Raw genomic sequence first — 25,535 nt, 5'->3', positions numbered from 1 at the left:
GGTGTGATGTCAGTCAGTGAAAGGTGGCAATTAGCATCTGCAAGCCAATCCAAGGATCTTCCTTTTGTGTGTGTAGGTTGGTTAATGTGTTGGGTGAAGCCTAGATGAGTAATCGTGTCGTTTAGGGAAGTGGCTTGGTTGTCATTAGGGTCGTTGAGTCCCAGGTTGAAATCTCCCAGAATGATAATTTGGGATTTCGGTTTCAAATTGGTAGTGAGTAGGAGAGAGATATCCTCTTCAAAGGTAGAGGGGGGTCATGGGGGTCTGTATATAATATGGAGCAAGATGGTTTGTGTGTCAGATAATGGGAGTTTGACAGATAGTAGTTCGGCAGAAGGTAGGGTTGTGCTGGTTACTTCTCTGATGTTAAGGGTGGATTTTGCAATAATTGCTATTCCTCCGCCTATTCCACTTTTCCTATCAGCTCGGATGATGTTGTAGTTGTCTGGAGTGGCTAGCGCTATTGTGGGACCGGCTGCTGGGTGGAGCCATGTCTCTGTTATGGTGATAAAGTCTAGGTGGTTAGTGGAGATAATGTCGGCGACATCAGTCGCGTGGGCAACCAATGAGCGAGCGTTGATGAGGGCTCCTTTGATAGGAGTCTGTGGAGGGTTAGTTTTCATGTGTGGTGGCGAGTGCGGTATAGTAGGGTTGTAACTGGGTGGGAGTTCAGAAAGTGAGGTAGGCTGCTTGGGGTTCGTAGTCTGATTGGTGAGCATTCTAGTGAATTTTGTGACAAGATTCGTACGATAGCTGAGTCTATCATTTCTAGTTATGGTCAGTGGGGCTGTGTTCAGGCATGTGGTAGAGGCAACAAGGCGAGAACCTAGTCTTTTGTTTCTTAAGGGGTGTGGGACAGGGTATGCATGGTGAAGGTGGGCGGGTGAATCTGTTTATCCTTTCTATTGGAGATAGTAGGTCTGGGTAAAGTGGTGTGGTTGTGTGGGCGTGGAGCAACAGGAGGAGGGTAGCCATGGTTAGAGTGGCGCCTCTAAATGTGGCCATTGTAGGTGGCTTGGCTCTGATGGTGGGGGCAGTGAAATTCATAGGTTTTTAGCAAGAGTGCAGTAGTGACTACAGGTAAGGCACAACACAGGTCAATGAGGTCTATTAGCGACCATAGGGCACAACACAGATCAAATGAGGTCTATTAGCGACCATAGGGCACAACACAGGTCAAATGAGGTCTATTAGCGACCTTAGGGCACAACACAGGTCAATGAGGTCTCTTAGCGACCATAGGGCACAGCACAGATCAAATGAGGTCTATTAGCGACCATAGGGCACAACACAGGTCAAATGAGGTCTAATAGCGACCTTAGGGCACAACACAGATCAAATGAGGTCTATTAACGACCATAGGGCACAACACAGATCAAATGAGGTCTATTAGCGACCTTAGGGCACAACACAGGTCAATGAGGTCTCTTAGCGACCATAGGGCACAGCACAGATCAAATGAGGTCTATTAGCAACCATAGGGCACAACACAGGTCAAATGAGGTCTAATAGCGACCTTAGGGCACAACACCAATCAAATGCAGCACATGATGCAGTGTGGCAGCATCTAGGTCCAGAGTAGTGCATCGTGCGTTAGGTAACGCCTAGGATTGGGTGACAGTTTACTCACATGGCCGACTGGATATACAGGTGCATGGTTGTGATGGATCTTCGATGGCGCCTCATCGGTAAATGCAGGATTTAACGGATGCCCTGGGCAGTTATATGGTTGTGGACAGAATGTTCAGATGGTGTTCAAGAAGGATCTGGTGAGGGGCAGCGTCTCGGCCCAGGCTCAGAATGCTCAGAACAGGCGCAGGAACAGGCCTTTGTGTGGCCTTCGTGTGCGCCGCCGTCGGATCCGCCTGCCGGCGGGAAATTGGATTCAAATGCGAGGCTCAGCCTCGTTTTCACGCCGCGAAGGGCCCGGCATGCGGGGGTCAGGCAGGGCGATGAGACAAGGTCAGGCAGGCCTTGTAATGTGCCTCGGATGATGCCGCACAGCTAACAGCTGTAATCCTGGCTTCTGTGATGGGGAAGGGGCTCCTGCCCTCTTCCCTTGGCGAGGGGAGTACCAACAGCATCCCCAGACAAGTGCTTCTGTCTGGTTGGACTTCATCAGTAGGGAGGAGATGTGCCTTTCTAAGAATAGTGAGCAAGGGGCCACATCTGGATTCCCCTAGTGACTTAGGGTGAGACCCAAAGTTACTTAAATATGCAAATTAACAAGGGGGTCCTGGGAGTCCCTCTGCCATATATTAGTCCTGGTTACAAGAGACTTACCCAGAGGCTTTAGCTCACTATTGTTTACAGAGAAGAAATATCCCAAACATATCTGTCTTTGTCCTGCCCTGGGGCAGTCCAGCACAGAAATTCTAGGCAATTCTCCTCTGAACAAGAGTACCAACAGCATTCCCAGACACGTGTTTCAGTCTGGTTGGACCTCATCAGCAGGGAGGAGTTGTGCCTCTCTAAGAATAGTGAGCAAGGGGTCCACGTCTGGATTCCCCTAGTAACTTAGGGTGAGACCCAACGTTACTTAAATATGCAAATTAACAAGGAGGGTCCTGGGAGTCCCTCTGCCAGACATTAGTCCTGGTTACGAGAGACTTCCCAGAGTCTTTAGCTCACTATCTTTCACAGAGAAGAAATATCCCAAACATATCAGTCTTTGTCCTGCCCTGGGGCTGTCCAGCACCAAAATGCTAGGCAATTCTCCTCTGAACAACAATAACAACAGCATCCCCAGACACGTTCTTCGGTCTGGTTGAACCTCATCAGTAGGGAGGAGTTGTGCCTCTCTAAGAATAGTGAGCAAGGGGTCCACGTCTGGATTCCCCTAGTAACTTAGAGTGAGACCCAAAGTTACTTAAATATGCAAATTAACAAGGGAGGTCCTGGGAGTACCTCTGCCAGACATTAGTCCTGGTTACGGAGATGTACCCAGAGTCTTGCTCACTATCTTTGCTCACCTTCAACTGAAATCTTATATTGCAGAATACGCTGTAATTTAACACCTGGTTTCAATACAATTTTAACTGGTTCAATTTGTAAAATGCCAACGTCATTGTCATTAACTGCTCATAGAACAGTAAATGACAGCAATTGACCTAAGTGATCCACCTTTAAAGAATCCACAAGGGGAGTTGTTTTGCGATGGCTCCTGCTTCAAACTTCTGGATGGTACATCCACTGCTGCTTACGCAATCACTACATTAAGCACTATAGTGGAGATCAAATGAATTCCGCAGAATTCTGCGCAGGCGGCATATATTATTGCATTGATTAGAGCTTGTGAACTTTCTTAAGGGCTTAGTGTGAACATATACACGGACAGCCAGTATGCCTTCGGGGTAGTTCACAACTTTGGTCGACTATGGGTTGAGAGAGGTTTCTTGACCTCCCATGGAACTAAGATACAGCATGGCACTCTAATAGTTCGGCTACTTCCAGCACTTGCCCTCCCCACACAGTTAGCAATAATGAAGTGTGCAGCACATCAGAAAGTAACGGACAATGTGGGAAAAGAAAACACTTTTTCTGACAGAATAGCCAAACAGACTGCAACAGATTTGCATTCCAAAATGTATGTGTTTGAACCAACAAAAGGGGTCACTAACACTTGTGTGATAGATGAAGGCGTTGGTTGCATAAAAGAAATTCAGGCTGACGCCACTCCAGATGAAATTAAACAGTGGGCTGAAGGTCCAGCAAGTTTAGATGATGAGGGTTGTTGGGCAGATAATGAAAAACAAAAATGGATGCTACCCTATGCATATGTTACCACTATGGTGACAATGGATCATGGTCCAACACACATATGTGCCAAAAAGATTTGCAAATTGTTAGATCCTGTATGGTATAATACCAATATTCAGAAAACTGCTGAGCGTCTTGTTCAAAGTTGCATGGTATGCTTACAGCATAATATTGGCAAAGGTACATTGACAGCAAAGGCAAGTTTTCGTCCCCCCTCCATGCTGTTTGAGGTCATACATTTTGATTTTATCAAAATGGAGCATTGTGAAAATTATAAATATGTTTTGGTAGTCATCTGCACTTTTAGTAAATGGGTTGAAGCTTTTCCTCTAAGAGATGCCACAGCAATGTCAACGGCAAAAAGTCATGCTTAAGGAATATTTTCCTAGGTTTGGCTTGCCGAGAGTCATATGGTCTGATAATGGTCCACATTTTATCGCTGCTGTCATCCTGCAAATATGCGTGGGATTACAGATCGATAAACGGTTCCATTCGGCCAGGCATGCTCAGAGTACCAGACTTGTAGAACGCCATAACGGCATATTGAAAAACAAGATTGCGAAGGTTTGCGCTCATAGCAACTTGAAATGACCTGACACCTTAACAATAGCCTTATTATCAATGTGGACGACTGCACAATCAAAGACAGGGCTCTCTCCTTATGAAATTGTCATGGGGAGACCAGCCTATATATGGAAGATGCCAAAACCCAAGTTATTGAAGTATGTTGAGCATGTACTTCTTTCTGAATACTGTGACCAGTTAACTCAAAACTTGTATTTGATTCATCAACAGGTGCGAGAGGCCCTCCCAGTAAAGTAGGAGGGTCTAGGTCAGAGGTGCACAACTGATTTTGACAGAGGGCCGAAAGTACCTTACATGATGGCTATAGTGGGCCAAAAAGTAAATGTGAGCGGGGCGGTAGGCGCAGCAGGCGTGGTGTGGCGGGAGGCTTTTTCAACCCCCAATTTTTATTAAACACATGGTAAAAGAATACGTTTTTGAGGTGTAACGATTTTTATTTGTATTTCGAACTTACATTTTGTACTACACATTTTCCATTGTTATCATTTATTTCTATTTAGCTATTGCATATTGTCTGTTTAATTAAATTATATATATTTTAGTGACCCTTGATTGGACATTTCGTTATTTTGGTCTGCTATACTTTGCTGTTTGGGATGCCCAAGAGGAGTATGGCCTTTGTTGAGTCAGGTTTCCACAAAAAGTGTGCCTGTTTTAGCTTTATTATTGGGTTCACTCTTGGAGTGCGACACTATGCCCCATGGCCCCCACGCCCCAACCAAACACTATGCCCCATTGCCCCCACCCCTCAACCAAACACTATGCACCATGGCCCATTACACCCACCCCCCAACAAAACACTATGCCCATGGCGCCCACCCCTTAAACACTATGCCCCATGGTGCCCACCCCTCAACCAAACATTATGCACCATGGCGTCCTCCTCTCAACCAAACACTATGCCCCATGGCCCCCACCCCTCAACCAAACACTATGCCCCAAGGCCCCCACCCCTCAACCAAATACTATGCCTCATGGCGCACACCCTCAACCAAACACTATGCCCCATGGCGCACACCCCTCAACCAAACACTATGCCTCATGGCTCCCACCCCTCAACCAAACCCAATGCCCCATGGCCCCCAACCCCCAAACAAACACTATGACCCATAGCCCCCACTCCTCAACCAAACACGATGCCCATTGGCGCCCACCCCTCAACCAAACACTATGTCCCATGATCCCCACCCCAACCAAACGCTATGCCCCATGGCACCCACCCCACAACCAAACAATATGCCCCATGTCCCACACCCCCAACCAAACACTATGCCCCATGGCGCACACCCCTCAACCAAACACTATGCCTCATGGCTCCCACCCCTCAACCAACCAATATGCCCCATGGCTCCCACCCCTTAACCAAACCCTATGCCCCATGGCCCCCAACCCCCAACCAAACACTATGACCCATGGTCCCCACCCCTCAACCAAACACTATGCCCATTGGCGCCCACCCCTCAACTAAACACTATGCCCCATGGCCCCCACTCCCCAACCAAACAGTATGCCCCATGGCACCAACCCCTCATACAAACACTATGCCCCATGGTGCCCACCCCCAGCCAAACACTATGCCCCCTGGCTCCCACCCCCAGCAAAACACTATGCCCCATGGCTCCCACCCCTCAACCAAACACTATGCCCCATGACACCCACCCCTCATGCAAACACTATGCCCCAAGACACCCACCCCTCATGCAAACACTATGCCCCAAGACACCCACCCCTCATGCAAACACTATGCCCCAAGACACCCACCCCTCAAGCAAACACTATGCCCCAAGGCCCCCACCCCTCAACAAAACACCATGGCCCCCACCCCCAACCAAACACTATGCCCCATGCCACCAAGCATGCACCATGCATACATATTCATACAGACCCGAACTCCCACCCCCCAACTCAGCACTCAAACTCACAAACATACACCAATACACTATGCACCCATACAGACCCGAACCCTCACCCCCCAACTCAGCATACAAACTCACAAGCATACACCATGCACCCATACAGACCCGAACCCCCCACCCCCAACTCAGCACACAAACTCACAAGCATACACCATGCACCCATACAGACCCGAACCCCCCACCCCCAACTCAACACACAAACTCACAAGCATACACCATGCACCCATAAGGACCCGAACCCCTCACCCCCAACTCAGTCACAAACTCTCAAGCATACACCATGCTCCCATACAGACCCCCACCCCAACTCACCATACAAACTCACAAGCATACAGCATGCATGCATACAGACCTGAACCCCCCATGCCCCCAACTCTCCAAACAAACTCACAAGCATGCACCCATACAGACCCGGACCCCCCACCCCCGCATCTCAACATACACTGAACGTGCACACAACAACAACAAACATTCAGGCAGACCCGAACCTCCCCATCCCCCGCAGCATCTTAGCACACACTGCACTTGCACACAAACATATTCAGGCAGACCTGACACACACCCCCCCTCCGCATCTCAACACACACTGCACTTGCACATAAACACATTCAGGCAGACCTGAGACACACCCCCCCCTCCGCATCTCAACACACACTGCACTTGCACACAAAAACAAACATTCAGGCAGACCCCACACACACCCCACCCCTGCATCTCAACACACACTGCACTTGCACACAAGCACATTCAGGCAGTCCTGAGACACACACCCCCTCTGCATCTCAACACACACTGCACTTGCACACAAACACATTTGCGCAGACCCGAGACACATCCCACACCCGCATCTCAACACACGCTGCACTTGCACACAAAAACAAACATTCAGGCAGACCCGACACACACCCCACCCCTGCATCTCAACACACACTGCACTTGCACACAAACACATTCAGGCAGACCCGACACACACTCCACCCCCGGATCTCAACACACACTGCACTTGCACACAAACACATTCTGGCAGATCTCAGAATCTACACTGTCGGACGAAGATATCACCGACCCCCGTGACACTGGCTGGCATCCCAGCTGTTTACACCTGCACTAAAGTGTGGCCACTAAGAGGTGTTGAAAACAGATTTTCCCCAGACTTGGAGTCTCTGAAAGTTCTTTTCTGTGTAGAGCAGATGGCTCTAGTCAGTGCATGACTGGAAAGTGGGGAGGAGGATCTCTGTGTTACCAAGGCCTCCCACGTCAAACAACAGAGACTAATTAAAAGAAAAACTCTGGTCACAGGCTGGACCAGATAGGCAAATGGCACTGGAGACAATAGGATCCAATGCGTATAACCTAAAAAATGTCTATTAATTCAAAAGGACTATCATTTAGGCATTTTTCACAGCAACCATAAGTCGTACTTGCTTGATAGATGTGTCAATGTTTAGGTAAGTTCCAGGCGATTCTGTTGAAATACAATTCATCCACCTGCAACTTAGGGAATTGTAATGGCAAGCTAAAAGGTGTTCCTGGCTTCTATAAACATGTCCTGGATTTAAGAGTTGGTGAACTGATGGAGGGTAAAATTAAGCATGCGGTGAATAAATTGAATATTCCTAATGATTATGCTTTTTTACAAAACAGAAGAAAATTGCCAAATGGCCGTGCAACATGGTGCAGACCCAGACATTTTATTAAATTCCCCATAATTATCTGAAGTGGTTTATATATATATTATGGCAGTTACTAGTAAATCACAATGTTTTTGACACATAACTAGATATTTGCAAACATTTGACATGAAAACGAAAGGGGTTTGCTAATAGGAATTGACATATCTCTGCTTCAGACTCCTAAACCAATCGATAGAGCGAGGCTAGACTTGGGGGTAGAGAGAAGGGTAACCGGCCAATCGTTGTTGTGAGAACTCTTGCAAGGAACTGCCCAATGTTGTAAACTTGATGGTGTCATCACTGGTATATAACGTGTATTTACTATGGGGAAAGAGCAGAGCTGATACAATTACCATCAAGAGAGCTGCTAAAACATATCATCTGTTTGCCACAGAGAAACACCAAAAGGAGATTTGGCTCAGATTGCATCTGGGTGCAGCTGTATTTTGTTGGGAAGGCCTAAAAGCCGACTGGGTCCTATGATGGAGAGCTGGGGACCGTCCTTAACAGTGGAATGACCAGACCTCTGCCCTGTCCTTCCAGAGGGTTCTGACATGCAGCTGGCTTTCTGCAACTTTAAACAGAGGTTTTCAATGTAAGTAGAATAAAACCCTTTGTAACCACAAGGTGGGGAATGTTGCTGGCCTTAAACCCTTTCCCTTTATAGTGGGTGGGGGTTGAGGGGGAGAAAAACTGTGTAAAACCTTGGCCTATGTAACTAAAAATATACTAATGTAATTAATTCCCCTTGGCCGAACACCACATGGTGATTTTTGTTAAAATTCAAAAGAACAAAGCTGATAACCATTGTGTGCGGAAAACTATAGACTGTAATATAATTGGGTAATCCTATTTTGTCTGTTAACCCCAACTTTTTTTTAGGAAGAGTGGTGTCTTTTTCCCAAAACTAAAAAAATACCTAAACTGCCAGCTTCCCCAACACATGCCTTTAAGTGGAGGGGCTCTGAAATCCACAATTTCTCAAATCATCCCAATTTCTGCTGTCCAGCTTCCTAAACAACAGCCTTTAATTGAAGGGTGGTCTGAAATCCCAAATTATGAAATCATCCCAATTTTTCTGTCTGACTTCACCAACACAGACCAAAGTAGGAGGGGTCTGAAACCCCCACTGCTAAATATATTTCCTGTGCACATGCCTGGTTCTTGACTCATTGGTAGCTCAGAGGGAGGGATGCAAGGGTTATGATATGCATCAGAAACAGGGCTGAATAAAGGACTGACAGTAAACTGTTTATTGTGTGTCACTTAGTCTGGGGAGGGAAGGAACACCCTGTGCTGAGAGTGGCCTCTCAATAAACCGTTACAAAAGGAGACTATAAACCAGGAAATAAGATATGAACGTCCAGAAGCACCCGAAGCAGGGGTTAGATTCAAAGAGAATAAAATACTGCAGTGCAATGATAACAATGGGAAAGAAATACCTGGATATTGGGAGTGAGTACACCTGCAAATAAAAGAAACACGCCTCTCACCTGAGGGGTGGACCTAAGGGCTAGTTCTATGCAAAGGATTGGCACTATTGGAACAATGGGAAGAGGCGGTGGTAAAGGCAAATATGGTGTGCACTCACTGTCCATTGGCCAAACATTACAAAATTATTCACATGGGTTGATGACGAGGGGGTCCGGTGCAAATTTTGCCATTAAGGATGTAAACAAGTTTTTGACATTCAAGGAATGTATTAAGGCGTCAATATTGGGTATGTGGATCCAAAGCATACATGGAACTACCCCCAAATTGGTGAGGGCAGTGCTCCCTAGTGCTAATGAACGTGCCAGCTCTGGTAGTGCCTCAAAGCAATATATGGATTACAAACTTTCCCAGAATGGATGCACACTTGAGGATGAATAGATCCCTTATCCTTGAAAATGAAAAACAAGAGAGCTATTCCTCAGCAATATCAACAGAGGCATTTGGTGATATACCAGATGAGCACAAGTTGTTTAGCAAGACAGACATGTTTTTCTCTGCTAATTTTCCTCCTGGAACACAAGCTGCTGCAAATGCAAAGTGGCTGCAAATCACAAGGTGTGAATTGCTGCAGCCAATTAACACTACAGTGAAAGGCTTTAATGTCATCAGGGAATAGTTAAGGGCCATAAGATTGATGACCCTTCAGAACAGGTATGTCCTTGACCTAATAACATGGACGGTGGGGTAGGCATAAAAAATCTGCGTGTCTTGCTGCATGTACACACCTGCTAATGATGAGGAGAATGGGATGCTTACAGAGACAATAACGTTACTAACCGATTTGCACGCAAAAATGATAGAAGTGGAAGACATTTTGAATGATGATCGGCTCTCATACTTGCTCTCCTGTGTCCCCTCCTGGACAGAAAATGTATTCAAAATACTGCTAGCACTACTGGTACTGATACTAGTAGGTTTCGGCATCTTGAGAAAAGCAATAAGCCAATGCAAGAAGACCACGAAAAAGGTGATAGGGATGAAGATAGTGATAAACATGGATACTACGATACACTAATGCATACAAACCGAAGAACTACCTCATTTGGACTATTGTCTCTCCAGGATCCAAATGCTGTTACCCTGTGACTATGTGGGATGATGGGTATTCTGCAAACCTGATGGGGAGAGCTTCTATGTGACCTGGAGCATAGACAAACCCATAAAGCATTCTTTGGACTAGAGGGGGGTGATGAAGATATGGACACCCAAGACATCTTATCAAGGAGAGGATTCTACAAGCAAAGTGGTTGATGAGTCAACCAGAGGGGGGAATGTAGAGAAACAGATGAATGCATCATCCATGGCATTGGCCCCTCCCTTGCTTCTAAAAATGAAAGAAGCGTATCAGCCTTGAAAACTGCCCCCTCCACCACCATACTGCAGACACAAAAGTTGTAATTCACTAAGACAACCCTATTTGTCTTATCTTGGAATGATCAAAGAAAAGATGAGCCTACAAGATCTGACTTACCTGAACATGCTATAGCTAAAGAATAACGAAAGCATATGACGTTGTCCCACTTCTGACACACGTAGATGCACGGCACAAAAAGCAGATATACATTCATCATGAAGTTACACAGACATTAGGTCAACCTGCATTTATACTGGAAGAACATATATTGCTCTCAATAGACACTAGAAAACACACACTCAAATATATCTGCTGTAACACAAGATGCATACGAACAAACATAATGCTTGCTTAATGCAGAAACACCACAGTGAAAAGCAAACATTTTGGATAAGATGGACGGTGCTGCCATGCTCAAATGAATGGGAGAGCTTGAAAGAGCATTGAAGTGGCAGGAAAAACAAACTCGATGAATTAGCTAAAAGCAGAGAGATGAACAAGTTGGACAGTAGCTGCACAGCTTGCCAAGGTTATTATATAAAAGGGAGGTTTGGACTGGCACTGAGGAGCGCATGAGATAAAAAGTTCCCAAGAGTTAGACATATTTTTGATTAAATAAAGAAACAGACAGCCTTCAACGACCAGATGCTGAGTAATTAAGACTAAAACCGAGAGAGAAATAGCTCAAATACGTTTTTATCGTACAGAGAAGGCAACGTCACCCAAAGTAAAATACGTTAAAATCTTGGAGTATAATCATTAAAAATGTGGTCTCCTCACAGTTGACTTAGAGTTGGAGGACAAAGGCTATTAATTAGCTCCAGACATAGAGAAACCAAGACCTTAACTCCCTCCAAATTATCAGAATAAAAGATAAAATTTAGAACCCAGTTTAAAGCAGAAGCCCTGTCTTGTGGTCTAGAAAATCAGAGATGATGGGTTATAACTGGGAAAGGCGGCAACTGGATGTCGATCCCCCTGCCATACAATGTTGCTCATGTGCTGAGAACCAGCCAAGGAATCAAGGTTGGCGAAGCCAATGCCAAGCAATCATTGCTCTCAAATGATGGATCACAACTGTTGCATTAACCAATCAAGTCATGTAGAGATGACATATATTCACCATTATCAATATAGAGGTGGTCCCAGGTGGAGCCATCGGATAGAGTAAAACCAATCAGAATGTTGACTCCCATAGACCATATACTTATATAGTACCACTAACCCAATCACACTTTCCTGTAGCCTTTTCTAACCCAGATAACGCTGTGACGTCAGAAGTGACGCATTATTGCCGCTAAAGCAGTGTTTTGCATTATGAAATTAGAGAGGTTTGAGACTTGTGCACTTACTGCCGTTTGTGTTTTACATTTGTTCAATAAAGCGGGCCTTTTTCATTTACTCTGACTCTTCCATTTATGGGCCTGGTATTTCCCAGTCTACCTGGTCTGTGCAGGGCTGGGGTTTTCTGCCCCTCCTTTACAGTAGGAGGAAGCAACAGGGGGACCGAAGGAGGCATGACCCTCCACTGGGCTCAACCAAAGAGAAATCAGAAAAGAGATACTATACGAGAATGCGATGGGGGTCCAAAGGGACAGGGATGACTCATCTCTTGTCTCCCTGAGGAGAAACCAAGAAAGAGAGATTAGTGGAGAGTGTGACCAGGGACCAAAGGGGCAGGGATGAGCCACCTCTTGCCTCCCTGAGGAGAAACCAGTAAAGAGAGACTAGAGGAGAATGCAACGCGAGACCAAAGGGAAACGGATGACCCATCACTTGTCTCCCTGAGGAGAAACCAAGAGAAACTACAGAAAACTGTGACTGGAGACTAAAGGAGCAGGGATGACCCACCTCTTGTCTCCCTGAGGAGAACCCAGCAAAGAGAGACCATAGGAGAATGCAGCGGGAGACCAAAGTGGAAGGGGTGACCCACCTCTTGGTCCCTGAGGAGAAACCAGCAAAGAGAGACCATAGGAGAATGCAGCGGGAGACCAAAGGGGAAGGGGTGACCCACCTCTTGGCTCCCTGAGAAGAAACCAGCAAAGAGACAATAGGAGAATGCAGCGGGAGACCAAAGGGGCAGGGGTGACCCACCTCTTGGCTCCCTGAGGAGAAACCAGCAAAGAGAGACCATAGGAGAATGTAGCGGGAGACCAAAGGGGCAGGGGTGACCCACCTCTTGGCTCCCTGAGGAGAAACCAGCAAAGAGAGACCAGAGGAGAATGCAGCGGGAGACCAAAGGGGAAGGGGTGGCCCACCTCTTGGCTCCCTGAGGAGAAACCAGCAAATAAAGACCAGAGGAGAATGCAGAGGGAGACCAAAGGGGAAGGGGTGGCCCACCTCTTGGCTCCCTGAGGAGAAACCAGCAAAGAGAGACAATAGGAGAATGCAGCGGGAGATCAAAGGGGAAGGGGTGGCCCACCTCTTGGCTCCCTGAGGAGAAACCAGCAAAGAGAGACCAGAGGAGAATGCAGCGGGAGAACAAAGGGGAAGGGGGAAGGGGTGACCCACCTCTTGGCTCCCTGAGGAGAAACCAGCAAAGGGAGACCATAGGAGAATGCAGCGGGAGACCAAAGGGGGAGGGGTGACCCACCTCTTGGCTCCCTGAGGAGAAACCCGCAAAGAGAGACCATAGGAGAATGCAGCTGGAGACCAAAGGGGAAGGGGTGACCCACCACTTGGCTTTCTGAGGAGAAACCAGCAAAGAGAGACCATAGGAGAATGCAGCGGGAGACCCAGGGGAAGGGGTGACTCACCTCTTGGCTTCCTGAGGAGAAACCAGCAAAGAGAGACCATAGGAGAATGCAGCGGGAGACCCAAGGGGAAGGGGTGACCCACCTCTTGGCTCCCTGAGGAGAAACCAGCAAAGAGAGACCAGAGGAGAATGCAGCGGGAGACCCAAGGGGAAGGGGTGACCCACCTCTTGGCTCCCTGAGGAGAAACCAGCAAATAGAGACCAGAGGAGAATGCAGCGGGAGACCAAAGGGGAAGGGGTGACCCACCTCTTGGCTCCCTGAGGAGAAACCAGCAAATAGAGACCAGAGGAGAATGCAGCGGGAGACCAAAGGGGAAGGGGTGACCCACCTCTTGGCTCCCTGAGGAGAAACCAGCAAATAGAGACCAGAGGAGAATGCAGCGGGAGACCAAAGGGGAAGGGGTGACCCACCTCTTGGCTCCCTGAGGAGAAACCAGCAAATAGAGACCAGAGGAGAATGCAGCGGGAGAACCAAGGGGAAGGGGTGGCCCACCTCTTGGCTCCCTGAGGACAAACCAGCAAATAGAGACAAGAGGAGAATGCAGCGGGAGACCAAAGGGGAAGGGGTGACCCACCTCTTGGCTCCCTGAGGAGAAACCAGCAAATAGAGACAAGAGGAGAATGCAGCGGGAGACCAAAGGGGAAGGGGTGACCCACCTCTTGGCTCCCTGAGGAGAAACCAGCAAATAGAGACCAGAGGAGAATGCAGCGGGAGAACCAAGGGGAAGGGGTGACCCACCTCTTGGCTCCCTGAGGAGAAACCAGCAAATAGAGACCAGAGGAGAATGCAGCGGGAGACCAAAGGGGAAGGGGTGACCCACCTCTTGGCTCCCTGAGGAGAAACCAGCAAATAGAGACCAGAGGAGAATGCAGCGGGAGACCAAAGGGGAAGGTGTGACCCACCTCTTGGCTCCCTGAGGAGAAACCAGCAAATAGAGACCAGAGGAGAATGCAGCGGGAGACCAAAGGGGAAGGGGTGACCCACCTTTGGCTCCCTGAGGAGAAACCAGCAAAGAGAGACCATAGGAGAATGCAGCGGGAGACCCAGGGGAAGGGGTGACTCACCTCTTGGCTTCCTGAGGAGAAACCAGCAAAGAGAGACCATAGGAGAATGCAGCGGGAGACCCAAGGGGAAGGGGTGACCCACCTCTTGGCTCCCTGAGGAGAAACCAGCAAAGAGAGACCAGAGGAGAATGCAGCGGGAGACCCAAGGGGAAGGGGTGACCCACCTCTTGGCTCCCTGAGGAGAAACCAGCAAATAGAGACCAGAGGAGAATGCAGCGGGAGACCAAAGGGGAAGGGGTGACCCACCTCTTGGCTCCCTGAGGAGAAACCAGCAAATAGAGACCAGAGGAGAATGCAGCGGGAGACCCAAGGGGAAGGGGTGACCCACCTCTTGGCTCCCTGAGGAGAAACCAGCAAATAGAGACCAGAGGAGAATGCAGCGGGAGACCAAAGGGGAAGGGGTGACCCACCTCTTGGCTCCCTGAGGAGAAACCAGCAAATAGAGACCAGAGGAGAATGCAGCGGGAGAACCAAGGGGAAGGGGTGGCCCACCTCTTGGCTCCCTGAGGACAAACCAGCAAATAGAGACAAGAGGAGAATGCAGCGGGAGACCAAAGGGGAAGGGGTGACCCACCTCTTGGCTCCCTGAGGAGAAACCAGCAAATAGAGACAAGAGGAGAATGCAGCGGGAGACCAAAGGGGAAGGGGTGACCCACCTCTTGGCTCCCTGAGGAGAAACCAGCAAATAGAGACCAGAGGAGAATGCAGCGGGAGAACCAAGGGGAAGGGGTGACCCACCTCTTGGCTCCCTGAGGAGAAACCAGCAAATAGAGACCAGAGGAGAATGCAGCGGGAGACCAAAGGGGAAGGGGTGACCCACCTCTTGGCTCCCTGAGGAGAAACCAGCAAATAGAGACCAGAGGAGAATGCAGCGGGAGACCAAAGGGGAAGGTGTGACCCACCTCTTGGCTCCCTGAGGAGAAACCAGCAAATAGAGACCAGAGGAGAATGCAGCGGGAGACCAAAGGGGAAGGGGTGACCCACCTTTGGCTCCCTGAGGAGAAACCAGCAAAGAGAGACCATAGGAGAATGCAGCGGGAGACCAAAGGGGAAGGGGTGACCCACCTCTTGGCTCCCTGAGGAGAAACCAGCAAAGAGAGACCATAGGAGAATGCAGCGGGAGACCAAAGGGGAAGGGGTGACCCACATCTTGGCTCCCTGAGGAGAAACCAGCAAAGAGAGACCATAGGAGAATGCAGCGGGAGACCAAAGGGGCAGTGGTGACCCACCTCTTGGCTCCCTGAGGAGAAACCAGCAAAGAGAGACCATAGGAGAATGCAGCGGGAGACCAAAGGGGCAGGGGTGACCCACCTCTTGGCTCCCTGAGCAGAAACCAGCAAATCGAGACCAGAGGAGAATGCAGCTGGAGACCAAAGGGGCAGGGGTGACCCACCTCTTGGCTCCCTGACGAGAAACCCGCAAAGAGAGACCAGAGGAGAATGCAGCGGAAGACCAAAGGGGCAGGGGGGACCCACCTCTTGGCTCCCTGAGGAGAAACCAGTAAATAGGAACTAGATGAGAATGCAACACGAGACCAAAGGGGTGACCCATCGCTTGAATCCCAAGGGTAATTATATTAAGCTGAAGACAACTAGAATTCTTTTTCTTGTCTTTGTCTTTTAAACATGAAATAACAATATTAAGTGACTTTATCTTATCTGAATGAGATTGGAAACTGTTACTGGGGAATGTTGAAAGCAGGTGCTATTTCAAATACCTCCTGTTTTTACCGTCAGCCCGATCATGGCTGCCTGGGGTGTTTACCTCATGCGGTATTCCTGGAATGCTGCCTTCAGTAAACACCTTGGAAACGATTACAAGGTGTAACATTTCCTCCTGAGGCATAGATGTTCTACACACTTGGGCCCCTCGCTCTCATCTTTCCAGCGTGGCATGTGAGAGAGCTTTTCTTCTGCTCCCCTCATGCAGCGACTGCGTCGGGACTTTTCAGTCTTTTCATTTTAAAGGGGCCCTTGAGCCTCAGGGGAGTCCCCAGCAACTGTCCCTATGTTGCCAGTCAGTAGTCTTATAACACGACAATATATTCCTTTATGTGCACTTTGCAGCGCTCACCTTGCAAGCTGTGTTTGTTGGAGACCCTGCGGCTGTCACCTCTCTTGGAGAATTCCAAAGTGTTATCATCTCATTGCCTTTTAACACTGGTTCCTGTGCATCCGCCACTTGCTGAAAACCATTCTTTTTTTAGTTTTCAGTGGGCATTTAGTGTTTCAGCTCCATGCTGGCTGCCTAGTGATAATCAGGGGCCATTAACCCCTGGCTGTATTTCTTTGTCTCTCTTATAATGTATGCACCCCATGTGTGCCTCAGAGTGATTTACGGAGCCCCCAGTCGTCATGTTAAAATGCCCCCCACCCTCCACACATATTCAGACGGGCCTGCCTTATACAACAAAATGATGAAGAGGTCCCATAAGGGAGGCATAGTGTGGGCACCTCTGCTGCTCTCATTCTCTCCCACTCCATGAATAATGCGCAGAAGGGTCAGGAATGAACCTTTGCGCACTTTTCATCAAGGGACAGGAGCAGTGTTGTGGTCATCCGGCAGGCGCCCCTGGGCGCTATCTCTGCTAGCGCAGTGCAGTCCCACTAGGTGTGGGGGTGGGGGCCTGCCATGGACATCCGGCAGGGCCCCGGGTGCCAGGGCCTCTGGCACCCTGGCGTGGGGTCACAGCCTGCCAGGCCTCTGACCGAGGGGACCTCGGCTGCCATCCTGGCATGCGGGTCCCTCAGTGTCTGGGCGTGCAGGCCTGCGCCTCCACGTGTAGGCCTGGGGCCTACATTGATAATGAGACACGGACTCAGTCGTTCCTCTTTGGGAGTCTGCAGCCGCTCTGTCTCACGTGCCTGCAGGAGCTCCTTTTATTGACTTGGGCCATGACACAGTCATGGCCCCTCTTAAAGGGGCAACACACGTGGGAGGAACACATCCCCTTAAAGGGGCAATGCACATTGGGAGGGTCACCCGTAACACTCCTCCTTTTTCATAACAAACAAACAAACGTGGCTGAACATACTTGCGTCCCAGTGGTTACAGAGCGACAAACTACTTTCTTGCTTCAGACCCTGCTGAAACAACCACATGCTAAACTATGACACGGACACATGCATAAATGACTCAAGATGATAACAAAACATCACACCAACACTTCTAAACCTCATCCGTGGGGAAACAGTTGCGGGGTGAGCTGCCGGTTGAATGTAGGCATTTCCCCACAGTTTACAAACCCTTTATTAACCTGGGGTTAGAACTTGCAATCCTTAACAAAACACCATACTCTGCGGCTGGCGCTATGTACGCCTTGTATATGCGGGGCCACCGCTTCACCTTAAGGCTCACTACGGAGACCACTCTAAGCATGTTAGTAAAATACAGATCCACAGCGGCAATGCACCAGATTACAGAGTCCTCTTTACGCAATCGTAGGACCGCAGGATATCATCTCGCCTACTCCTGGCATCAGCTCAGGATTCACTTCCCGGGTCCAGGTCCAGTGACAGTACAGTCCATGGCCGGCAAAGCCGCACCTGGGGGTGCCAGGGGCCACATCGGCCTCGTTCCCTGATGTTCACCGGCAAAGCAGCACCTGGGGGTACCAGGGGCCACATCGGCCTCGTTCCCTGATGTTCACCGGCCGATCAGCGGGACACCGGTCACCAGTCATTGCGCTTCTCCTCGGGCTGTTGGCGGGGCACGGTGCTGTTGACCGGGCACTGGGTGATCGGTCATCACCTGCCCCCTCTCCGGCGATGTTCCCTGGTCCGAAGTGTCTCCTTCCACCAGGACCGCACACGGGCGCACAAACCCCCATGCTGAGCAGCGACACACTTCTATCCTGATGTACTGACCCCTAGGGTTGGGGTCCAGGGCTTTCTGGTTTGCTGGTAAGTCACACGGACCTTCGATGTCGTAGCATGCAGGGTGTCCTTGGCGACCCGCTGTCTGAGCCCACCAGTCTGGCAGGCAGGGTGGCTCTTGTTCCGCTGGCACTGTGCCGGGAGATGACCATCTCACTGTGGGTCGACCTCCCCTTGTCCTTGTTGCCACCGTGCCCCTTCCTTGTCTGGCTGGCATCGCTGCGGGATTTCGCGCCACCGGTCACCCAGTGCCCCTTCCCCGGAGTTGGGGCCCCCATCTGTTGTCAAGCCCTGTCGCACCCAGAATACTGGACGTCCCGGTACTCACAACTGTGACCCGTGAGTGGCGTGAGGGTGACAAATCCCACATAGGTCATGGTGAGACCATGGCTGGCGCTGGGTCAATGCCGGCCCTCAATGGTACAGGGCAGTCATTGGTGCACAGTCCTTGTGTGGCCCTGGGTGATGCTTGCAGGCCGGCAGGGCCACCAGCTCCTTGCTCCTCCGATGGTCCAGTAGGGGATCTTGGTGGGAGGGTGTCGAGGCCGTCTGCAGGGCCGGCAAGACGTCTTCGTTGTCAGGGTGATCTATCTTTCTCTGGCCTTGTCACTTCAGTGTCCAGAGTGCTGGGCGTCAGATGCTGAAGTGTCCTGGCTTGGAGTTCTGAGGAGTGTCGATCAGCAAATTGCCACCGTTTGTGCGCCGAGGCCATTTATTCTTCAGGCAGTATGGCGCACCCATGGCCATGGGACACCCGTGACAGTTTAATGTCGACAGCGGGGTTCTGTGAGTGGGGTCGGCAGGCACCCGAGTCTTACTCGGTTCCCGGGGCAGGCGTCTGCGTTTTTGATGCATTCAGATTATCCATGCACTGCCACATGACCGCCATCGCTTCCCTTCTTGTTTTCTTGCTGGCACTGTGCATGGAGGTGACCACCGGTGCAGAGAGGTGATCACCGGTGTAGTGCACAGCCCTTCACAGCATTACTTATGTTCTCAGAGTTCCATTAGGTACCTTTGCGTTTAACTTTGAAGCATCTCACCGCCACTGGGGGCCCAGAATCAATATTGGGGCTGCATATGCTGAGTGGTTGGAGCACGTTACCTGCCCTCAATCATTACCAACGAGGCCTGGGATCGCTGGAGGGCCCTCACTTCACGGCCCGCCTGTTCCAATGGCAGGCGTAGCAGTCGTCACCATTGGCGCCCCAGGATCACACTGGGGGCGCCGGCATCCATCGTGCCCACAAGTGTGGGCCTCTATTTTCCTGCTCTAGACCGGAGCCTGTCTCCCTCATCCCGCCCAGCAGTCCGGGACCTCCCGCAGTCGCTTTCTGTTTCTTCATGGGGCGGAGGAGGCGGGGCAATCACGGCCTCCCTTTTCGCAGCAGATGCTACTCATGATCTTCTTCGCTGGGGGGCGGGGCACGCCCAGCCTCCCCTTTGTCGGCATGGGGAACGCCACCGGGGCACAATGAGGGCTCCGGGCAGCATAACTTTGCTGCAGAAGCACCCCCCACCTCCTTACCAGCAGTTGGCCCCAGATCACGATATGGGAGGGGCAGCAGTCCATCCCTCTGCTCCGGTGGAGGTGCCGGGGCAGCTGGTGCTCACCCGAGGCGTAGTCTGGGTGTTTTCGTTTTTTTTTTTTCCTTTTTTTTTCCAATTATTTATTTTTTTTTTTTTGGCGGCGTGTGCCACGTTACGCCGATTGCCTCCACAGCACGGAGGAGCATGCTGGGGCAGGGCGTGTCCCCCCCCTCCACACGGCGAGTCCACCACCTCCATCTTCCTGTTCGCCGTGGCCGACGGGCCGGCCTCCTCCCTGCACGCAGCGGGTGCTGCGGGGAACCGCTCTTGGATCCCCACACACACACAGCGGGTGTCATGGGCACAGGCCACGCTGCGGATCTTCACCCTGGCCGCGCGAACACCCTCTTTTATGAGGACCACGGCCAGGAGAACGGGACCGCCATCAGGGCGCTGGGATGGCCCACCCCTCTCTACCCCACGGGACCAGGGCAGACAAAGGGCCTCGGTTTGCGGCGGATGCCGCAGGGGAGCGGAGCGTCACTCTCCCTTCTTCACGGCGTTGGCCGCTCACCTCTGCAGCAGGGGAACGGAGCTTCACTCTCCCCTCTGGTGTCGGGAGATGCTGCACTAGTGGGGTGGGCCGATGAGGGCCGCAGGGGAGACAAACATCCCGGCCGCACGAGCACCCCCTCTCAGAGGGCCGCGGCCGGGGATAATCCAGGGCGGGGCTCTCACTTCTTCTCTCCTCTCCCCGCAGGGCCAGGGGAGCGTACCGCTCTCCGCGGCGGATGTCATTGGGGGGAGGGGCCTCACCCTCTCCCCGCAGGAACCTTCTTTTCTTCGCGGCAGCCGCCGCTTTCGTTCTTCTCTTCGCGGCCGCCGCCACTTTCGTTCTTCTCTTTGCGGCGGAACGCCGCGGGGTGTGTGTCCCACCGCAGGGCAGCCCGGGCCTACATCGCCCAGGCTGTGGCGGTGAGGCGCAGGCCACGCTGGACCCGCGGTGGGGTCGGACGCTCCTCTTACCCCCTCCACCACTTACTGGCAGCAGGGGGGCCACGCGGACTCGTGGTCCTCGTCGCCATTGTTGGGGGTCGCCTGCCATGGTCATCCGGCAGGCGCCCCTGGGCGCTATCTCTGCTAGCGCAGTGCAGTCCCACTAGGTGTGGGGGTGGGGGCCTGCCATGGACATCCGGCAGGGCCCCGGGTGCCAGGGCCTCTGGCACCCTGGCGTGGGGTCACAGCCTGCCAGGCCTCTGACCGAGGGGACCTCGGCTGCCATCCTGGCATGCGGGTCCCTCAGTGTCTGGGCGTGCAGGCCTGCGCCTCCACGTGTAGGCCTGGGGCCTACATTGATAATGAGACACGGACTCAGTCGTTCCTCTTTGGGAGTCTGCAGCCGCTCTGTCTCACGTGCCTGCAGGAGCTCCTTTTATTGACTTGGGCCATGACACAGTCATGGCCCCTCTTAAAGGGGCAACACACGTGGGAGGAACACATCCCCTAAAAGGGGCAATGCACATTGGGAGGGTCACCCGTAACAAGCAGTGTGACCCACTGCCGCCCCGCGCGCTTTCCATCCCCTGAACAGAGAAACACGGCATGGGGCATTCGCCGACCTACCCGCGGAAAACTCTGAATTCCAACAGACAACACGGAATGCTGCTTGCCATAACGAGGATTACAGCACTCTGGCGGAGAATAGCGCCAAGTGCGGATCAAGGCTTCCTTGGCGCCTCGGGTCCTTTAAGATGGCTGCCTCGCTGCCTCTTTGCAGGCAGCAGAGAGGGTGCGCCTGCACTCTCGCACTTCACTTTCCCCTATTGTCCACGGCAGATTACAGAGATCAGAGTCTGGTGACACCTGTCAAACACATGCCCTCCTCCGCCTCTTTGCCCTCCTGGCCTCGGCGTCTCCCGCGTATAGGATGTGTCCCTCCACCTTTACGACGGACATCCCACCCCACTGATAACCTCTGCTGGCCGGGGGGCAGACGGGGAGACGAGCGAGGGGCTTAGGGCGGGCTTTCAGGGGCCGGGATTAGGAACCTTTTACCGCCCGAGGATGCCATTAGCAGGAGGGCTGGGACTGGAAGGTGGGGAGGAGGGGGGGCACCTGTGGTTGCACGTGCAGCCTTAAGCGGCATGCAGCACTGCTCCAAGATGGAGGAAGACATGACACGTCTAGCTAGTACTCTACCATGGTACTATACTGAGCGGGGCCAGGCCTGTCAGCCAGTGTGCCGGCACATGTCTGACTGTGCCAGGGTGCAGGGCAGGCCTCTCCAGCCAGTGGTTAATGGCATGGATGACTGTGCCAGGGTGGAGGGTGAGCCTCTCCAGCCGGTGCACCAGCGCAGGAGGTTAATGGCATGGATGACTGTGCCAGGGTGCAGGGCAGGCCTCTCCAGCCAGTGCACCAGCGCAGGAGGTTAATGGCATGGATGACTGTGCCAGGGTGTAGGGCAGGCCTCTCCAGCCAGTGGTTAATGGCATGGATGACTGTGCCAGGATGCAGGGCAGGCCTCTCCAGCCGGTGCACCAGCGCAGGAGGTTAATGGCATGGATGACTGTGCCAGGGTGCAGGGCAGGCCTCTCCAGCCAGTGCACCAGCGCAGGAGGTTAATGGCATGGATGACTGTGCCAGGGTGTAGGGCAGGCCTCTCCAGCCAGTGGTTAATGGCATGGATGACTGTGCCAGGGTGGAGGGTGAGCCTCTCCAGCCGGTGCACCAGCGCAGGAGGTTAATGGAATGGATGACTGTGCCAGGGTGCAGGGCAGGCCTCTCCAGCCGGTGCACCAGCGCAAGAGGTTAATGGAATGGATGACTGTGCCAGGGTGCAGGGCAGGCTTCTCCAGCCCGTGCACCAGCGCAGGAGGTTAATGGAATGGATGACTGTGCCAGGGTGCAGGGCAGGCCTCTCCAGCCAGTGCACCAGCGCAGGAGGTTAATGGCATGGATGACTGTGCCAGGGTGCAGGGAAGGCCTCTCCAGCCAGTGGTTAATGGCATGGATGACTGTGCCAGGGTGGAGGGTGAGCCTCTCCAGCCAGTGGTTAATGGCATGTAGGACTGTGCCAGGGTGGAGGGTGAGCCAGCGCAGGAGGTTAATGGCATGGATGACTGTGCCAGGGTGCAGGGCAGGCCTCTCCAGCCAGTGCACCAGCGCAGGAGGTTAATGGCATGGATGACTGTGCCAGGGTGCAGGGCAGGCCTCTCCAGCCAGTGCACCAGCGCAGGAGGTTAATGGCATGGATGACTGTGCCAGGGTGTAGGGCAGGCCTCTCCAGCCAGTGGTTAATGGCATGGATGACTGTGCCAGGGTGGAGGGTGAGCCTCTCCAGCCAGTGCACCAGCGTAGGAGGTTAATGGCATGGATGAGTGTGCCAGGGTGCAGGGCAGGCCTCTCCAGCCAGTGCCCCAGCGCAGGAGGTTAATGGCATGGATGACTGTGCCAGGGTGCAGGGTAGGCCTCTCCAGCCGGTGCACCAGTGCAGGAGGTTAATGGCATGGATGACTGTGCCAGGGTGCAGGGCAGGCCACTCCAGCCAGTGGTTAATGGCATGGATGACTGTGCCAGGGTGGAGGGCAGGCCTCTCCTGCCAGTGCACCAGCGCAGGAGGTTAATGGCATGGATGACTGTGCCAGGGTGGAGGGCAGGCCACTCCGGCCAGTGGTTAGTGGCATGGATGACTGTGCCAGGGTGCAGGGCAGGCCTCTCCAGCCAGTGCACCAGCGCAGGAGGTTAATGGCATGGATGACTGTGCCAGGGTGCAGGGCAGGCCTCTCCAGCCAGTGCACCAGCGCAGGAGGTTAATGGCATGGATGACTGTGCCAGGGTGTAGGGCAGGCCTCTCCAGCCAGTGGTTAATGGCATGTAGGACTGTGCCAGGGTGGAGGGTCGGCCTGTTTATCCAGTGCACCAGCGCAGGAGGTTAATGGCATGGATGACCGTTCCAGGGTGGAGGGTGAGCCTCTCCAGCCAGTGCACCAGTGCGGGAGGTTAATGGCATGGATGACTGTGCCAGGGTGCAGGGCAGGCCTCTCCAGCCAGTGGTTAATGGCATGGATGACTGTGCCAGGGTGGAGGGTGAGCCTCTCCAGCCAGTGCACCAGCGCAGGAGGTTAATGGCATGGATGATTGTTCCAGGGTGGAGGGTAAGCCTCTCCAGCCAGTGCACCAGTGCGGGAGGTTAATGGCATGGATGACTGTGCCAGGGTGCAGGGCAGGCCTCTCCAGCCAGTGCACCAGTGCAGGAGGTTAATGGCATGGATGACTGTGCCAGGGTGCAGGGCAGGCCTCTCCAGCCAGTGCTTAATGGCATGGATGACTGTGCCAGGGTGGAGGGTGAGCCTCTCCAGCCGGTGCACCAGCACAGGAGGTTAATGGCATGGATGACCGGGCCAGGGTGCAGGGCAGGCCTCTCCAGCCAGTGGTTAATGGCATGGATGACTGTGCCAGGGTGCAGGGCAGGCCTCTCCAGCCAGTGCACCAGCGCAGGAGGTTAATGGCATGGATGAATGTGCCAAGGTGTAGGGCAGGCCTCTCCAGCCAGTGCACCAGCGCAGGAGGTTAATGGCATGGATGACTGTGCCAGGGTGCAGGGCAGGCCTCTCCAGCCAGTGCACCAGCGCAGGAGGTTAATGGTATGGATGACTGTGCCAGGGTGTAGGGCAGGCCTCTCCAGCCAGTGGTTAATGGCATGGATGACTGTGCCAGGGTGCAGGGCAGGCCTCCCCAGCCAGTGCACCAGCGCAGGAGGTTAATGGCATGGATGAGTGTGCCAGGGTGCAGGGCAGGCCTCTCCAGCCAGTGCCCCAGCGCAGGAGGTTAATGGCATGGATGACTGTGCCAGGGTGCAGGGTAGGCCTCTCCAGCCGGTGCACCAGTGCAGGAGGTTAATGGCATGGATGACTGTGCCAGGGTGCAGGGCAGGCCACTCCAGCCAGTGGTTAATGGCATGGATGACTGTGCCAGGGTGGAGGGCAGGCCACTCCGGCCAGTGGTTAGTGGCATGGATGACTGTGCCAGGGTGCAGGGCAGGCCTTTCCAGCCAGTGCACCAGCGCAGGAGGTTAATGGCATGGATGACTGTGCCAGGGTGCAGGGCAGGCCTCTCCAGCCAGTGCACCAGCGCAGGAGGTTAATGGCATGGATGACTGTGCCAGGGTGTAGGGAAGGCCTCTCCAGCCAGTGGTTAATGGCATGTAGGACTGTGCCAGGGTGGAGGGTCGGCCTGTTTATCCAGTGCACCAGCGCAGGAGGTTAATGGCATGGATGACTGTTCCAGGGTGGAGGGTGAGCCTCTCCAGCCAGTGCACCAGTGCGGGAGGTTAATGGCATGGATGACTGTGCCAGGGTGCAGGGCAGGCCTCTCCAGCCAGTGGTTAATGGCATGGATGACTGTGCCAGGGTGGAGGGTGAGCCTCTCCAGCCAGTGCACCAGCGCAGGAGGTTAATGGCATGGATGATTGTTCCAGGGTGGAGGGTAAGCCTCTCCAGCCAGTGCACCAGTGCGGGAGGTTAATGG

The sequence above is a fragment of the Ambystoma mexicanum genome, chromosome 1p (assembly GCF_040938575.1).
Source record: "Ambystoma mexicanum isolate Mex_15411 chromosome 1p, UKY_AmexF1_1, whole genome shotgun sequence".
In the NCBI taxonomy this organism is placed as follows: Eukaryota; Metazoa; Chordata; class Amphibia; order Caudata; family Ambystomatidae; genus Ambystoma; species Ambystoma mexicanum.
This window is presented reverse-complemented; position numbering follows the sequence as displayed.